General features: G+C 39.6%; 1 pseudogene across 1 annotated transcript; it reads left to right on the top strand.

The window, feature by feature from the left end:
- Positions 1-1,825: 1,825 nt before the first annotated feature.
- Positions 1,826-19,616, top strand: LOC110040202 (uncharacterized; annotated as a pseudogene). Its single transcript, XR_016203428.1, has 6 exons — positions 1,826-1,838; positions 3,271-3,363; positions 5,580-5,849; positions 6,821-6,874; positions 10,996-13,348; positions 16,049-19,616. The product of XR_016203428.1 is annotated as an uncharacterized LOC110040202 (transcript).

The raw sequence follows: 19,616 nt of genomic DNA, 5'->3' as shown, positions 1-19,616 counted from the left end.
CTATACAATAGTGTCGAAAAATTAATATGACCGCATAACATTATCTGCGGACCGCTTAGGGAACACATCCTTTTCGCTTATCCGATGAATTTCACTGCAAACTTTGAAAAACATTTACACTGGTTATTTGGAGCTAGTACGACTTACAACGTGTGGCAATGTGAAATCGGTAATTGCATGAAATGTTTCCTCTCGCCTTGCTTCCTGTAGCTTCAAAAATACAGGTCCAAACAATTCTATGATTTTCAATCGATCGAAGCCAGTGTTTTGGAGGTCATGAAGTCTCGAAAACTGCAACCCTTATGTCGCTGTTATAGACATGAAGCATTCCAGAGAGTAAAACACAAACTGGATTTAATAGCACAGCTATACCTTGACAAAATACATTCTCGCTTAGGACAAATGTAAACGGGTTATAAACACGTGTGGGAGTCTTGTGTTTACGTGACGAAATTACCATCCAAAGCAGTCCTTGAGTTTTCTTTCCTACTTTTCGTTTGCCTGCTCCTCCACTTCGTATCTCGCTTTCCATTCCTAATATACAAGCAACTCGTCCGCAAAGAAGTCTTCCCCGTCGTCACTTGAAATATTGCAAATTGTTCTCAAAGCTCTAAGTAGTGAGTTCACAGTTGTCGAATGCGCTCGATCGAAGTTTATTTCGGTGTCATCCGAATCGAAACCTAACTCTGACTCCAGTGATGAAAAAGAAATGATTTTGAAACAAAACTTGGACGTTTTAGTCCCAAAATATCTTGGAACGATTAGTTTTGTTTTCCACTTTCTCGAGCAAATACAGAGAGCTGACTGAGGCGCCATTGTGTTTGGTGCCTGGGTAGACGTCATCAGCAACCGCCGCCCCAGACTCCCTGAAACGCAGTCGTGTAACACTTCAGGCGCGACTTTGAAAGGGCATAGAAAATCGAGGATTCAACCAAATTCCAATTTTTTTTCGCCCAAATGCTTCAAATAACAAGTGGATTCATGTTAGCGAAAAAAAATTTGGGGGGTTAGGTGCACTTTAAGAATTACCCATAGGTCGGTTCAACAAATATCATCTGCTGTTTTCAAACTATGTTAGTGTGTTTGTCATGCTTCTCCTTAGCGGCATTTTTATTTCGGGTCTTAATTGCATTCGAGTTGGTTGGTTTAATATTCTTCAAACTGTAAATTTGTGACAAAAAGACCAAAAGAAACCAGGAAAGTGCTCAAATATTGCTGCAGACTCCATCGCACCTAATGAAAGCGCAAATTAATTTAATACGTCTCAATATAATATTGGCCGAGAAGCACTGTTTACCTTCAATATTTCTTGTTGAAACGCTTCTCAGTTGTATCAATCGATATCAATGTGTATTAATTTTGGATTGTTTTATTGTTAACAACAAAGGTGACAACAGAAAAAGAAAGTGGTATTCCGTTACCATCAGATAATTAAATTAGTTCTTGTGTATTGGTAGAAAGAAAATTTGCATTTTGAGTGAAACAAAATCGTTTCTCTTCCATTTCTTCATCAGCTTTATAACCTTCTTTCATTTATATCCAGTGGCGCAAAAAACACAAGCACATCTTCCGTGTATTTTGGAGAAAACAAGAGTTTCATTTTACATACCGTCGTGAGGAAAACAAAAGTATCAAGTTACAAAGTTGGCGTGAAAAGCTTAATTGCCACGTTTGCTGCTTCATCATATCATTGAATTTAAAATGAACGAAAATCAACGTAAAACATCAGAGTAAAATTTAAGTCTGTCGTAAAAAACGGTAATTGTAAGTTATTTTTGGACCTTGAATGAAAACGCAACCATGAAACATACATACTGCTAAGATTATGTCTCATCAAGGTTTGTGTCGGTTAATATTCTGTAAGGTGAAATATATATATTGTCAGAATTTTGTCTCCAAATTGTTTGGTTAGTTCAACAGAAGTTCAACCTAATTTATACTATTTTGGGACTTGAAAATGCAGGTGGCCATTCGCAAAGTCTACTTTTTTTCTTTATGTTTACTTTCTGCCACTTGCCACTTGGTCTTCATGGAAAAAGGGTTAAAAGATTAACCTACTAGCTGTAGGTGAGCAAAGTTTCTTCATGTTTTTGCACTGGATAAGTACCTAAAACTGACATTAAATTTTGCCCCTAAGCCTCTACAATGCATAGCAATCCTGTGTGAACTTGTTTAGATTTTCACAATTTCACAGGGGGGTGCTCCCAGAACTCATAGAGGAAATACCGTTACCTTTAGGGCCCCTCCTTAGCTAAATCTATACCTATGGGGATGATTTCATAGCAGTAACCAAAACACCTTGATTCACATCATTTAGGGTGTTCTCACAATGACATTTTTTTCCATCTCGATATATTTGCCACAATACAATAGTTTTTACTTAAATATATGATTTAAAGAATGCAATGTTCCTTAATCCAGGGCTGTCACTTATTTTTCAAGTAGATGGGGAAATGAAAAAAAATAGCTGGGTTGGGGTCTGCCTACTTCACAAATTACTGACTGCCCTGGTTGAAGACTGCCTTATTGCCTTAGCGTATTACTTTCATAGCACCTTAGCGGATGGCAGCTCCCAAAATCATCCCAATAGTGTACTCTGCACTAAAAAGAGCATGGTAAACCACATTTTTAGTGCAGTTTTGTAATACTGTAGTGTATGCATAACGTGATTATAAAGTTTCTATTTCAATTTAAAGAACTGATCAGAATTACTAAATACCTTCCACTTTGAAGCGTTTGGGATCTTGGCTGCTTGTACTTGGTACCACTCCCTTTGATTGCTGTGATGAACTCTGCTTTTCTGCTGATGCATCTAGCAAGAAAGAAAGATATTTAATGTTAGGGCAGTCTTAGAGGTAAATCCTTTGGAGGAAGTGAATAGTAACAGTGATCCAGCCTAATAGTCACCATGACTGGACATTCATATAGCACCAACTAGTGAGATAATCTCAGATAGTGTACAGTGCAATTGATAGCTCTGGCACACAGTCACACGGGTACTCACCCCTGCTTGTATTTACCTCGGTAGTCTGCTAGGGCATTTCACCTTACAGAATATTAACCGACACAAACCTGTTTCAACGTACCCCTGTGACTGTGTGCCAGAGCTATCAATTGCACTCTTCATTATGTGAGATTATCTCACTGGTTGGTGCTATATGAATGTCCAGTCATGGTGACTCTAAGGCTGGATCACTGTTACTATTCACTTCCTCCAAAGGATTTACCTCTAAGACTGCCCTAACATTAAATATCTTTCTTTCTTGCTAGATGCATCAGCAGAAAAGCAGAGTTCATCACAGCAATCAAAGGGAGTGGTACCAAGTACAAGCAGCCAAGATCCCAAACGCTTCAAAGTGGAAGGTATTTAGTAATTCTGATCAGTTCTTTAAATTGAAATAGAAACTTTATAATCATGTTATGCATACACTACAGTATTACAAAACTGCACTAAAAATGTGGTTTACCATGCTCTTTTTAGTGCAGAGTACACTACTGGGATGATTTTGGGAGCTGCCATCCGCTAAGGTGCTATGAAAGTAATACGCTAAGGCAATAAGGCGTAAACTTTAATGTTTGTTTAAATAATTTATTTCAATTAATTAATTAGGCTAGAGGCAAGGAGGTGGTGGGGGTGGGGGTCGGAAAGGTACCTGTGTACTCTCTACGTAAAACAAGTTCCACCTAGTTGAGTGTGAACACCGCAAAGCTACGTATTTGTTTCAGGTAACCCCTTGCTCCCCTTGTGGTACTATTCTCGTAACACGTAAGTAGCACATTGGGATCCTAGGAACCTGGGGGCTGGAGCTGCCGACCGCAAACCCAGGTAGGAAGAGCACTCTAAAAGCTTGCCCTACCCGCAACCCAGCCATGAGCCGCACCCGGCCTGCTGAAAGGGCCTCTGGACTGACCCAGACCGGAGAGATAGGGGCTCGTGGCCCATAAGCCACAGCCCCCAAGGGGCCAGACCTGAGGCACCCGACCCAAGTAAAAGAAAGCCCGCAAACGCCATACCTGCTACGCTAATAGACTGGAAACCTCGCTGAGAGAGCCAGGTGATGTGCGGATATAGCGTTGATAAGCGTCACTAGACCAGCGACCTAAAGTCTAAATTAGGTGATCTGGCAGTCCCCGGGAAGCCACTGTAGTGGCAGCACCAATCCGGAAGCTATGACCAGAATAACTACCCAAGTAGCCCGCTGAATGAACGTAGTGTCCTCAGCAGCGACTATCCGTCATTAAGGGTCAGCCTTTCATCCGTGCGTTTTGGTGTCCCCCCTTGAAGAAGTATAACATATCCTTCATCTGCCTGCTAACCATACAAACAACCTGCAGACTACAATAACAGTAATAAGTCTAACAGCTCTTTTACCCTTCTTGCATGCCTCGTTATAAATTTCCCCTCAGTTCTTTTCTTGAATGTTGGTCCTCTTGTAACATGTTCTGAAAAATTTGGTTTATTTGAAAACCTTTAATATCATATACCTTAGCAACCCGTAACAATCCCATCCTTGAGATGCCAGAGGAAGTTATCACGCCTTCGATCCACAGGAACAAAAACTTCAACACGTGATTACCGGTAGTTCCTTGTTGTGAGTAAAGGCTATTTAGGGCCTGTTCACTTGGAGGCGGGAGACCCCAGGGAGGTGACGTATCTCACCTACCTGTGGTAAAGAAATACTTGTCTTCACATGCTACCCTGGGAATGCAGGGTGAGGTCCAAAATGCAATCACACGGTTTCTAAGCATGCACATACATGTAAACAGAGAACTAGCGTTTGTTTTCTTAGTCTGTTCTGATAAAGCTGCTTTTTGCTTCATTGTCATTGTTGCAGCCAAAACTTCAGTGTGATTCCACTAACCAGCCTTACTATCCAATTCCACGCTTAAATTGTCACCAGCACTGTCAATTTCATCAGCATTTTGGCAGTTTTGGAGGCGAAATCATCGAAATAACTCACCACGTCCATAGTGGTTGGCAGCCATGTTGTTCTGCCGTGTATTTTGGCGGGCTTTGGAGCAGTGATTTGATTACCCCCGGTTAGGCGGGTTACTCCACTCCGCAGCTTTCACATGGAGAAAACTCACCCCACCAAAGCGGGTTACCCGGACTGGCTGACTGTGTAACTCACCTTCATGGGGTACCCCACCTAACATGTGAACACCATCAAGAGAAAAAGACAGATTGTATGGATAGACTGGTTACCCCACCAAGGCAGGGGACCTCCCCTGCCTGAGGTCCCACACTTCCATGTGAACAGGTCCTTAGACTGTATTTTGGCTAAACCAGAGAAGAGCTGTCAGGGACACTAAAAGTGCTGTTGTGAGGATTTGGTTTGTTAAAAACATCCAGAAGTCGTTTTAATGTTAACTACCATTTACCACGTAGTTTATAGATCTTAAGTTTATAAAATGTGTTTGCTTTTTTATATGTAAAGGCGACTTTTAAGGAAATCTGTGAAGAAATATCTTTTCCTTGTTTTTCAGCCAAATGGTGATCTCTGTAGATGATGTTTTTATCACTTGGATTATGTTTTAAAATCCCATCATTGGTTAACTGCAAGCTTCTCCTCTTTCAGATACAGATGCTTTTAAAAAAGGCAAACCCAGTCACCTTGAACTAGATGATTTGGCAGGACAGATTGGTAAAGTGTGGAAGAGACTGGGAATTCGCCTTGGCATTCCTGATGATGTATTGGATGATATAACTGCTAATGCAGGAGATAAACCACTTGAGATGTTACTTCGCTGGACAAATACAACAACTTCAGCTACACCTTATCATGAACTCTTCCAGGCCTTGTGTCATAGTAGAGTTGGGCTGAATAACTTGGCCAAAGAATTTTGTTGTAAGGAAACTACATGATTCACTTTCTTACAGTACAACGTCTTGACCCAGGGCAGTCAGTAATTTGTGAAGTAGGCAGACCCCAATCCCAGCTACTTTTTTCATTTTACCGCCTACTTGAAAAATAAGTGACAGCCCTGAATTAAGGAAGATATTTCATTCTTTAAATCATATATTTAAGTAAAAACGTATTGTGGCAAACATATCAAGGTTAAAAGAAGTGTCATTGTGAGAAAACACTAAATGATGCAAATCAAGGTGTTTTGGTTACTACTATGAAATCATCCCCATAGGTACAGATTTAGCTAATGAGGAGCCCTAAAGGTAATGTTATTTCCTCTAGGAGTTCTGGGAGCACCCCTGTGAAATTGTGACAATCTAAACAAGCTCACACAGGATTGCTATGCACTGTAGAGGCTTAGAGACAAAATTTAATGTCAGCTTTAGGTACTTATCCAGTGCAAAAACATGAAGAAACTGCTCGCCTACAGCTTATAGGTTAATCTTTTAGCCTTTTTTACATGTAGACCGAGTGGCAAGTGGTAAAAATTAAACATAAGTGAAAAAAAAAACTAAAATAAACTTTGCAAATGACTATGTCCGGCATTTTAAAGCCCCAAAATAGTATAAATTAGGTCGAGCTTCTATTGAGCTAAACAAACAATTTGGAGACAAAATTCTGACAATATTGCTACAAAAAACAAGAACAGAGAAACTAAAAACTGTTTGGGGGTAGAGCTCTCTTGTAAGTTGAATATTTGATTTAAAAAAATCATATTCCATTGGGTTTGTTTTAATTAAATTAATTATATAAACTTTCCAAAAAAGTGAACTTCACGAATAAGAATTATTTTCCTGATACAATATCTACTGTTTTTCTGTAGCTATCCATAATTAAAGAACCCCTACAGTGATGTCGTGTTATTTCTATAAAGCGTAGTTCACTGTTGTGTGTCATTTTTACCAGCACAGTCAAATTTGACAATGTAAGTAACCATCCAGATGCTAAACGACCCAGGTTTGCAGGTACTGTTGTTAGCGATAATTGTAGTTGTATGGCGTGCTGAAGCCCACTGTCATGTTGTGATGCTGTTCTTCATGATGGAATTTAACTTCAGCTTTGCGATGAAAGTCAATTGGAATTTTCAGTCCTGACTAACACTTTCTCCATGTACATGTAAATATTGTTATCGTTAACTCCATTTCAAGAGGATTTGTTTAAGAAGCCAGGCTTAAATTTCATCTCCTCTTCCCCCTATCTAACCAGGCTGAAATTCTGCATGTTTTCACTCCTTAGTATCAGCTAAAAACTTATATGTTCTTTAAACATGAAACTGTCCCTTGCACCCTTGAAAGCAGGCTTTGAAATATTCATTTTGGTACCTTTCGTATCTCAAAAGTCAACAGAAAAAAATTAACCAATCAAACAGTTGGCTTAAAAGTTGCTGAGGGTCATTAACCCATTAACCAATCAAACTGGCTTTGAGGGAGAATGGATTTTGTGTCACTTGAGACGCCATCAGCTTTGGCATCATGATTGTATTCTGGGTAATTTCTTAATTATTTGTTGTTGTTTTTCAGTTGTTTATTCCTCTTTAATGTCAAAAGAGTTATATTATAGTACATTTTTATATATATATTTTTTTCAGTGTAGCCTAAAAAAAAGCACAGGGGTATTTTTGCCGCGGGTATAGCAAAAACAAAGCTTGTGGCCTAGGAGTGTCATGGCCCTTGTGTACAAAATGGCACACTTACATGTAATTCCTGGTGTGCTCGTGAAATGCATTGTGGGTTATGGCGCTCTAAGGCCAAAATTAATGGTATATTCTTGTTTGTTTGTCTGTTTGTCTGCTTTTTGTTTGTTTTTGTTATACCATGTACTTTAATTTTAGGTTAAATTGAAATACCCTAAATCCTCGAATTAACCCCTCCTCCCTTGAATAAGCGCCCCCTTCGAATAAGCACCCCTCCTATCAGCTGAAATTTCAAATAAGCGCCCCCCTCCCCTTCCCCCATTTTGTAGACTAATAATGAGACAACAAAGGATGTATAGTTTTCGTCATGTAATATTGATACATTGTTTCAGTTTGTAAACACGTTAAGTGAACACGTTGAACACGTTAAGTCCTGACGGTGCCGCGATTTCAACTTAAGCTTTTTATGTCAATAAACAGCTTATGTTGTTGTTTACGCGCAGATGATGTATCAAAAAGTTGATCATGGCAGGCCACGATTTGGGAAAAATTAAATAAGCCCCCTGCTCCTTGAACAAGCGCCCTCAGTCTTCTTCTAAATTTGAAATAAGCGCCTCGGGCGCTAATTCGAAGATTTACGGTAATATATATAAAAAATGAAAGAGAGGAAAATATCTACTTTCAGAATAAGAAAATCAATTAAGAAAAACAACAAAAAATAAAGAAATTATAAAAAAATTGCTCGGGCACCCATAGGCTACCATACACATCAGAAGACGCTTTTGATCATTATCTAATGAACTGGGAAAATGTCTGACAAGGCAAACCTAAACAAGCATGATGGGATACATTTTACCAGAGATACCCACAATACATCTACGATTTTTTTTTCGGTCATAATCCAAGCACAAAAATGACCCGTTTTAAACCATTAGTAAAAAACTACTCCGTCTATTCGTTGAAAGCTTTCCCTACGGGAACAAAAGGAGCTTATAGGCAAAAAAACAAAACAAAACAAAAACACACACACAAAAAAAAGACCGAAAAAGGGCAAAAACCAAAGGAAAATGAATAGTGGCATTCTGTTTATCGATACCCTGAATAAGGTTTGGCAATTAGTAAATTCGATTTCTTCACCTTTAGTGTCATTTTTTCCCCTCTTTTTACACGGCATGGCAAAAGTTTAGTTTAGCCTTTGTTCTGAACTCTGCAATTTCTTTTCCATTTCTCACTGTAAGATTAAATTTGGAAATACAGTTAACAATAAAGATTAGCGAAAAAATTGAGCAACGACGTTTCGGTGTCATCCTGGCACCATTTTCAAGTTAAAAAATATTTGTGCGAAAAGTAAACTAATTTATACCAATGGTAGAGGTGCGAAATTGAATAAATTAAGATTAAGATAGCTGTTCAATGTTCATGTTCATTCCAATGAGGTGTCAAACACTGGTAATGAGTTCAGTGTCTGTTCAAAGCCTAAACAAATACTTTTGCGCGAATGGAGTCTGACTGTGTGTTAAGGCTCGGTTTCTTCTTGCGAATCCACAACATTTCGTGGATCAAGCAATCGAACAAGCAAGCGCATTGAGGAACACCGATTTACCGCCATCGGAAAACACCTTCAAAATGAACACCGAGTTGATACAGTTGGTGACCTGACTAACAACTTTAAGATCCTAAAGAAATGTCAGGGAAAGTTCGATTGCTTGATCCACGAAATGTTGTGGATTCGCAAGAAGAAACCGAGCCTTAACACACAGTCAGACTCCATTCGCGCAAAAGTATTTGTTTAGGCTTTGAACAGACACTGAACTCATTACCAGTGTTTGACACCTCATTGGAATGAACATGAACATTGAACAGCTATCTTAATCTTAATTTATTCAATTTCGCACCTCTACCATTGGTATAAATTAGTTTACTTTTCGCACAAATATTTTTTAACTTGAAAATGGTGCCAGGATGACACCGAAACGTCGTTGCTCAATTTTTTCGCTAATCTTTATTGTTAACTGTATTTCTCACTGTCATGGGAAATTTCTAAACATCATTTCTTAGGCTCTATGACTTCAACAGATTAGCTCTTTGCCATGTCTCTTCCATTTTTGGTCCAGTCTATTTTTTTCAAACTACAACGATATTTGCTAAGTCATGTAACTGGAAAGAGAAAAAAATATATATATAAGCGGATTCCATTGATGGCAATTAAAATTCGGGCTATTTAAAAGCCTGTGATGTCATATATTTTACCAACCCTTAACAATTCCATGCGTGAGATGCCAAAGGTAACAAACCTCCGATCAACAGGAACAAAAACTTCATCCCTTTTACTTGGAGCTTTCTTGATTTTGCATTCAAACGCGCGCTAGGGACTTGCACCAGCCACTTTGATGTACACAACCACGAAGTAGTGTCCTCAGCAAGGACTATCTGTTATTGTGGGTCAACCTTTCATCCGTGCGCTTTGGTGTCCTCCCTTGAAGAAGCATAACCTTTCCTTCATCTGCCTGCTAACCATGCAAACTACCTGCACACTACAACAACAACTCTGACAGCTCTTTTATCCTTGTATTATGCCTCTTTATAAATTTGTCCTCAGTTCTGTTCTTCAATGTTAGCCCTCTTGTGACATGTTTTGAAAAATTCGGGTTATTAATAAAACCTTTAATATCATATACCGTAGCAACCCGTAACAATCCCATGGTTGAGATGCCATAGGAAGTTTATCACGCCTCCGATCCACAGGAGCAAAAACTTCAGTCATCCCTTTTTTCACTCGGAGTTTTTGCCATTTTTCCTTCTAAGGTGCGGTTAGGGACCATTACAGTATGTACACAAGCACGATATAGTGTCCTTAGCAACCCCTTATCCGTGTGCTGTGGTTCCTCGCTTGAAGCAGCATAACCTTTACTAGATCTCTCTGCTAACCATACAAACTACCCGTAGTTACTCAAGCGCGCGCTTGAGCTCCCCTCCATCTCCCGCACATGTTTTTTGACATGACAAATATTTTCAAAATCCTTCCCCTGCTCTCAATTGTTATCGCGAAATCTCGTTAAAATTTTCTGTGTGGAGATTAGGTGACTTAGGACGCGCAAGAAAACCTGCGAACCGGGGGAGGGGTTTGTAAAGATTTGTCCTGTCAAAAAACGTGTTGGAGAGGGAGGAGAGCGCGAGTGCGCGCTGGATGACGCGTTTGGGATTAGGGTTACAGAACGATCATGTTGCGAAAAGTTATTTGAGAAAAAATATGGAAAAACCACTTTGGAAACGACGCTAAAATTCTCCGACTGTCCAGAAACTATTCAAAAGTAAATGTTTTAAGTTGTAAAAGAATCTTTCGACTTCGGCTTGTGTTTGCTTGGTTTCGTGGAAGCTGGGAAATATAGAGATTCGAGCGAATATTTATACTCCCTGTGTTTTAACTGCCGTATTCGTTTCTCGTTCTCACAGAACCCTTCAACCTTGGAAAGTGCCAACAAAAGCTGCAGTCCATATATGAAACCATGAGTAAGGTGAAAATTATCCCGTGGGACGAAAGCTCTGCCATTCATATTGATGATCTCTACACAATGTTATCCTGGGTCAGGGATGACAGGAAACCAAGTGGAGTGACACAAAAAAAACTTGAAGACTACACCGATATATTTAAGGGCGACAAGCATCATCCTAGTCCAAAGCGACTTCTGGTGTATGGACGGCCAGGTATTGGAAAAACCACATTTTCTAAAAAGACTGCTTTCGACTGGTCGCAGCAAAGAAAAGAAATCCTAAAGAAATTTGATGTTGTGCTGCTGATTAAGTTGCGAGATGTGTGTGAGTTGAAAGGTATCCGTGATTTTCTAAGGGCTTCCAAACTGCTGGCTGGTGATGAAGTGGTTGATGATTTCTATGAGTACATACTTCATAATCAGGAAAAGGTGTTACTCATTTTGGATGGCTATGATGAGTACTTCTGTTCTGGAGAACAATCACCTGTCCGTGACATTTGGGAGGGCACGCAACTGGGTAATATCCACGTGATTATTACAACCCGAAAAGAGAAAGCTGACGAGTTAAGATACCACAGCCGCGTTCAATTTGAAATAAACGGTTTCAAAAGTGACGATCAAGTCAGAGAGTTTGCGAGCAAGTTCCTGGGTGATGAGGAAAGAGTTGAAGAGTTTCTAACCTACTTACGTGAAAGGGATTTGAAAGACTTGGCTGAAATCCCACTTTTTTTGTTGATGCTCTGTACAGTCTGGAAGGAAAACCACTTTAAGGAAATGCCAAAATCACGGGCTCACATTTGCCAATATTTCATTGAAACTTTGATCCTCCACACTATCGCAAAAGATGCAAAAGCAAAGCAAGAGGAAGGTATAGACGCCTACAATGTAGAGCTTTGTGGACTAGGCAAGCTTGCCTTTGACGCACTTTTGCAAAATGTTCTTTCTTTTCCTTTTAGCAAACTGCCTGACAGCATTTTGAGTGAGAAATTAATCAAAGTCGGGTTGTTTCATGTCCTCAATGCTGCAACATTTTTGAAACGCGAGCAACGTGTTCATTTTATTCATAAATCAGTACAGGAGTACCTTGCTGCTTCCTATCTCAAGGAGGAGTTGTTAAAAGAAAGTACAACCTGTCTGTCCGAAGTCGACTCATTTGAAAAGATTGTCAAGGTGATTGAAGTTCTTAGATTTGCCTGTGAGCAGTCAGCAGATGCTGCATGCGCCATTCTAAGTCATCTGGGGATCGTAGGAAAGAAGGAAGGCCTGACAGAGTACAACTTCACTGAGACACCTTGTATCAAAGACTTGTCTAACAATCAACAACAGTTTCTAACCCTTATCTCACGTAGCTTTTTCTCATGCGCATCCGACAAGAGGCGTGATCTCTATCCTACATTTTTGGCTTCCGTTGGTGGTGTTTTATTAATTGATTCTGACCAGCTGCATAGCGTTGCCAATGAGCACATGTTGAGGTCTGCTGCGGCGCCAGAGTTTATCTTCTTCTCTGGCGGCCTACATACAGAGCAAATCCATCGAGACCTAATCAGTTATTAGAATACCTCAGTGCAGTTATTGTCAGCTGTTCGGGAGAAAAGAAAGCTTCGGATTTCCTAAAGAAGTATTCATTACCAAACGTAGATGATATTTTTCTGAAGAAAGAAGAAGGGAAGACATACCTTAACATTGCTGAAATTCTGGCAGAGATTTCCACATTTCCCACTGAAATGCTTAGGGAGCTCATGTCATCGCCAGAATCATCTCAGAGGAAGAAGCCAGTTGATGACCAATCAAATGAACAAGACGACAGTAGCGCTTTGTGTTTGACTGAGAACAGCACTGCTGATACTCAGGCTACTCAACATTGTCTCTCCTGTGTCTGGGTCATTAATGTCTATGTTCAAGAAAGGCAAGAGATGGAGACGCTTATTGACGCCCTATCTTTTGTGACATCTCCACGAATTTTACTCATTACAGGGTTAACACTTTTCACTGATCCTGTGTTGGTAGACACCTTGGTCTCACGTATTAACTTTACAAACAGACTTGATATGCTAAAACTTTACAATATCAATTTGACAGCCAAGCCTGCTGCTGTCATCGCCAGATCTCTGTACCAGGCTCCTAACTTATCTTATCTCGACTTGTCATTGAAACCTCTTGGTGAAGGAGTAAGTGATGTCACGCGACATCTCAGCTGTGTTCCTCACCTGGATAGGCTGGTCCTTTATGGTGTTAAGATGACAAAGAAACAAGTGAATGATTTGAGTGAAACTGTGCGTCAGACCAAGATCAGGAAGTTGGCGTCAGATTACCATGTAAGTTTTGTGATTTTTGTTAGCATTCGTCTCAACTGTTTACCGTAATACTGGATGTTGTCGAGATATTGATTTGGCAATTGCAATATGTTTTGTTTCCTTGTTTTGCCGAACAAGCGTTAAGTTTAAAAATTAAAAGACGAGGGCAAAGTTTTTCGGATAAAAAGTGCTATAAATCAGTCCAAATTAGTTTTTCTGATGAAAGCATTAATTTTTGATGTAATATAGGGATGCAATATCTATTTTAGTTTATATGCGTACTTTGTTGTGGCTCTGCTGTAAACCTGTCTGTTTTGCTGGTACACTGATTTGCACTGGTATCGCTTGTCCTCTGAGACTCTATTGCGCATTTCTCGGCAATTTTTCATTCTCCATGGCATTTAAGGGAGTTAGAGTTAAAGTCATGTATCGGTTTTATATTCATCCCGAAACGACATTTCATGACGGACACCACAATAGAAATACATTTATTTTCTGGCAGCTGCTTCTTGCGCAAGCTTTATTTAAAGTTATAAAGTGTATTAATATTAAGTGTATTATATGGCTCTGGCTTGTGGCCGATATAACGCGCGCTCTGATTGGCTAAGAGCGAGATCTGAGTGGTCATTATGCAGCCGTAATGCTCACGGGCCGATTACGGATTATGCAAATTAGCGAGAGCGCGGCTCTGAAAATTCAAGCGCATTGAAACGATGAAAGCCGATTAAAAACAGTGAGAGAAAGTAAATTTAATTCCGATGAGCTAAAAGTGTAGATTTTTCCTTTATAAAATTTATATAGAAGTCGTTTTTGACTTACCAGCCGGTAACCTTGGCGGGCACTAGTGAAAAACAATCAAAGTTTGCCGAAATCGCTAAGGGAAAAACACCATCGGCAGATCTGTCATGCATCCTGAGCAGAACACCACGAAGAAACTTATAAGTTATCATCTTAGTCACAACAATTACCGAAATATTGAACTCCGTCACAGTTCTCATCAAATAGATTCCCTCGCTTTAACACAAGCAAGTGTAAATCAACTTCCAGGATCATCAGATGTACACAATCGGGCGGTTTCGGTCGGTAGCAGTGTTTCTGATAACTGCAGGAAGTTTTAGACGTTCAGAAGGCTTGAAAAGTTCATCTGTAAATTCCAGAATGAAGAAGGCGAAGATATGTTGTCGAAAGCGAATATGAAGATCGAGTTATTCTGAGCAGTGCATTCTGAAGCATTAGTATTTTCTTTCACCGAAAGACCATTTGTTTGGACTACTTTGAAGCACTATAAGCGTTGACGTTTCGCCACAAAAGTCGGAAAAACTCCCCCATCAAGTTGTGGCGCCACGATACTAAAATACCTTTTTGAGGCTGGGACAATCATTTTTCCCGTAAAGAAATGTGTACTTCTAACGGAAGACGTAATACACTCAGTGGTGAAGTTCACTGAGTTCTATTCTCCTTTACAGATGTTTAAAAGGGGTCAGCACCATCCTACCCACCTCCCCCCCCCCCCCCCCCGCCCCTACTGTTTAAAGTGTGGGACTGACGCTGAAAAGGTCTGAGAAGGAGCCTGGCTTTCTTGAATGCATCTAGAACTTTAGACAAGTTCAGGACAGTTCCTTTAAGTGTCAAATCAGGTTTTTGACCTTTTCCAGTTTCTAAACGAAAGAACAAAAATATAGCTTATCAATTTTTGATCTTCTTAAATTGACTCCGTTTGGGAAAACAAGTTGATCTACTACATTCACACACTTCAAGAACACAGGCTGCTTCATGAACGGGAAGTGGAACTGAAGACCCTCCCATCCACCCTCCCCTGTGACACAAAATCCTCATCCTCGGTCTCATCAGCTGCCTCATTTAGATTATCTCAGTCACCTAATTCAAAAGTTATTGAAAAGGCTGATAAATAAATTCCAACTTAGTTTATTGCTTGCAGGCAATACAAAGATAGTGGCTTGCATCTTATTAGACGATTCCCAATCCACTCCGATTATAGTACGCTTCACCCGTGTGGTTTGATGACCAAAGACATCCTCCTCACAGTGCAAAACGTTCTGAAAGCATCTTCTGTCGCGGATATCTATATTACGCCGAATTTTGCTTTTTTTTATTCTGGCCTTTAGTGAACCAACTTTGATCTGAATCCCTTCCGACTAAACAGCGGCAAAAACCTTTTGAGACAAACAAACAGCCGTATTAACTCTACATCCCTTTCCTATTGGATTGGTTGTTAGAAAATAACTTGTAGTTATAGCAGCTTAAAGTAAACACTAATTAGGGAAAGGGATTGATAAACTATAACTCAATATAATTATGTGGCGCACCGACAGAAGTCTGGACTTAATAAAATGTCTTCAAGAGTTGGTGAGGGATGTGAAGATCTAGCTGACTTTTATGATAATATTAATGTAATCAGTGTGGCTCCGCCATACCTCTAAATGTCAATAATTAATATTTGAATCTGAAGCACTTTTTAAGGAAATGTAAATTAAGGATTCTTTACTTTGTAGAAACCGTTTCAACCGAAAAGCTGATATGCTTTTTTTTTCAGTGTTGAAGGAAGAGTATTTTTCTCTGGAAATTACCTAATGTAAAAAACTAAAAAAGGGCGAACGAGTACAGATTTTGTTGAGCCCACAAAGCTTTGGTCAGCAACTAATGGCTAGTGTGTGTGGATAGAGACGATGGTGTTTGACAATGTTTTGTGATTTATGACAGGAGGATGATGGGAGCCCCAAACCTGAACATGAATGGCCATCTGAGGACTCCTGGACATCTGAGGGCTACTTGAAACGTTGGTATGGATCAAAAGACGAGCTGCAGACTGAGACGTCAAGTGAATCAGAAGACGAGCTGGAGACTGGGACATTAATTGAATCAGGAGACGAGCTAGAGACTGGGACATCAATTGAATCAGAAGACGAGCTGGAGACTGGGACATCAAGTGAATCAGAAGACGACCAGGGGCCTGGTGATTAGAATCAGATTTTATCGGTTGCTGTAACAATAGGCTAACATAAACTGCACAAGAGACTGAACAAGAGGACCAGCAAGAGACTGGAACGGAGCAAATGGTCATGTGATCAACAAAAGGAGCAGAGCATCACGAACTGTAAGAAGTCCACACACCTAGAGCTTAAGGTAGTATCGGTACATTTATGTCAGTTATGTCTTAGCACAGTGGTCAAGTGTACTGCGTGTGCGCAATTCCCGCCAAAACTGACGCTGACAAGTGCAAAGTCTCTCAATCTGTTTTAAAATCCTTTACTTTGAAGCAAAAACTACTGAAATCGAACGCTTTGAACGCCAAATGTGCACACATAATTTGATAATTGTTGTCTACCAGTTTTGTCGCGTCATATTTTTGTTCTGTGTCGTTGTATTTTATGTGAGATTCTCAGACAGACTTGAACATTTCAAGGCAATGAAAATCGGAAGTCCGAAGTGGCATTCATTTGACCGCTGTGTCTAAGGCGTGTAGGACTGAGACTGAGTAATGTAATGTAACACAGGAAAACCATGATGACGCGAAACAATGTAAGCACAGGGAGATGTCACATCAAAATAGAAATGAAAATAGTTATCTTACAGACATTGCTTATTTCACGTGCATGTCTTGCTTTTGCGATGTTTGCGGGACACTTCTCGGAACTGAGTAAGTTTATCATTCTCGGGAAACAATTGGGTGATCATAGCATGAGACCCAAGCTTATTTTCCAGACGTGGGTGTTTCGGTGCGCCCGCGATCCTCTGTACATGCTGACCGAGTCTTTCCCAAACCCCGTAGATTTTCTGTTCTAGTCCCCGCCCCAGATGAACGCGTTTTCAAAGTTAAAAATGTTCACCTGACAAACAAGATAAATCATTGTGGGTAAGATAACTTGTTTTAGCTCTAATTTAATGTGAGAGTCCACTGTCTGTGACAGTTGTTAAATCATTACATTTGTTTCTTCCGAAAGCTTCAATTCAAGATCTTTAAACTGTTTTCTGTCAGTTTGTATTTGGGCGTGCAGGATGTTCATTTGATGTTATGTTGCTTACGGCCTGGTTCAAGCGTCGTGCTTTCATCATGGAGAACTCCATTGACGAATTAAGTTCAGCTTTGCATGATTGTGGATTCTAACCCATGACCTCCCAGATACCGGTCTTGCGCTCTAACCACTGAGTAACGGACAAACTCTTGGTGAGCTAGGCCATTTCACTAAACGATGGCGACCCTGAGTACATTTATCCATACTTGTTGACGGACGAAAACCGTAAAAAACGCACAGAAAAGTTCTGTAAACTTAGTCAAACCTTCACACAATGTGTTAGTATACGAACGAATGCCGCAAAAATATGTCTGTGGTTGGTTTTTCTGACTGTGTTTAGTTCTCAGCGTATTGTGGTAAGATGTAGATTCGCCATCTTTTTACTGCAGGGGACTGAATTCGATATGACGATAGCGCGGTGTTTCAACCAAGCCTAACATTGTGCATTTGCTAATCTTAAAGCATCTTTTCATTTCGCACTTTGTCGTGAAAATAAGGACCTGTACCTTGTTAAAGTGTGTGATTTAAAGCTAAGGAGATGGCAAAGAGAATATTTCATTTAATACATAATCTTCGACGTTTCAATGTCATCGTCGCTTATTTCTCAAGCCAATGTTTTACAAACAGGAAGAATGGTTAATAAATGCCTGTGTGAATTAACGATGAACCGAGGATAAATAACTCGCAAAAAATTTCGGACGTTTCATTTTCGAACGTTTAATTTTGGACACTTGCTTGAAACATAGCTAACGTAAATTTACGCCTGCAAAACACGTTTTAGACTGAAACAACATCTGTGAAAATGATATTTTACCTGCATCTTCAAGGTTTAACAGATACATCGACGGGAAAATAGGGAAAATTCTGTCTAAGCCGATTGGTATCTGAAGCAGTGTCTCAGTTAGAGTTCTCTCCATAAAGGAAACTAGCTGCTTTGAAATTAAAATCATCCGGAATTTTTTGCACGTAATGTAGGTGAAAACTGTAATGATGAAAGGTCTGGCGAAAAAAGAAAGTGTTGGGCACTTTGCGATTCAATAACACAGTAGCAATATTAAACAAAATGATTTGAATGGATGTAGAGTTCATTATATTGGATCGTTGCCAATTTGTAACTACGTTTTGCACAGGCAATTAAACCGTTATCTGCTAAAGTTGTAAGTATTAGACTTGATGGTGAAGAGTACATTGAGACATAGCCAAAGATTATGTCGTCTGTTGTCAAGATAACATTGTCATTGTGAATTTTAGAAATTGAACACGGGTGGATGTTTGAGAAAACGAAAATGCTGTGGAAACACGAGGCGTGGACGAGTGTTTCCACTGGTCTTTCCAGTTCTCACAAACATTCCGTCATGAATGTTTCATCAGTCAGTGAAAACTAGGAAAGGAAGCTTGTACTTTCTTTCATGAAATGAACTTTGGAAATATTTTCCCTTTTCATAGCGTTTTGATGGTAGTTTTTCAAAGAATATTAGTTATTAGTGATAGTGTTAAGTTGACTTGCTTATATCATAAATTAGTATATACCACACAAGTGAATAGTGCTTTTCGCGCGCTCTGATTGGTTAACTCGGAGGTGATTAGCAAGTACTATTCACCTCCAAGCAGCCGGCGCGAGAGATTTCAAAATTTCCGACCGCTTGGCACACATAAAATAACGTTTTGGTTCGCTAATTATTCAGATTGTGTGGTATATTCTAAAGCAATTATTCACCTCAGTGTCGGTGAAAGTGATGGATATTTACCTCGCCGCTTTGCGGCTCGGTAAATATCCACCACTATTCCCGTCCACTTCGGTGAATAATTGTTAATTATTTTTGTTTAGATTTTGTCGGAGTAACTGTAGTGAAATACCAGTTAAGTTATTGTAGTCAAGGATGCTGTTCCTATTAATTCTAGTGGTAACGTCACTGTAAACAGCATCGTCAACGTCAGTTTAAAGATGTCTGTCTCGTCGAACCCTTCTTGACCATAAATTAAAGTTGCTAAATCAGTTATAAGTAGATTTGACTTGCTTAATTGCATGCCTGTGGGGCCATTTATAAATATGTTAGAAACATTTTTGTGTATTTATAATTTAAACAATTAGGGAAAGAGAAATGAATGTACAGTTGTTTGAGAGCTCTCTGCAAGATTACCTTTCAAAAAGTAGCTAGCCTGATGAATATTTTGCAAAAGAGGTATGTAGGCACCTTTGCAAAGTAATTTACTTTCACTCAAACACAATAAAGAGTTTTGTGTAACTCGCGGAA

Source organism: Orbicella faveolata, unplaced genomic scaffold (genome assembly GCF_042242905.1).
Source record: "Orbicella faveolata isolate gen_17 unplaced genomic scaffold, um_ofav_v1 contig_46, whole genome shotgun sequence".
NCBI lineage: Eukaryota > Metazoa > Cnidaria > Anthozoa > Scleractinia > Merulinidae > Orbicella > Orbicella faveolata.
This window is presented reverse-complemented; position numbering and strand designations above follow the sequence as displayed.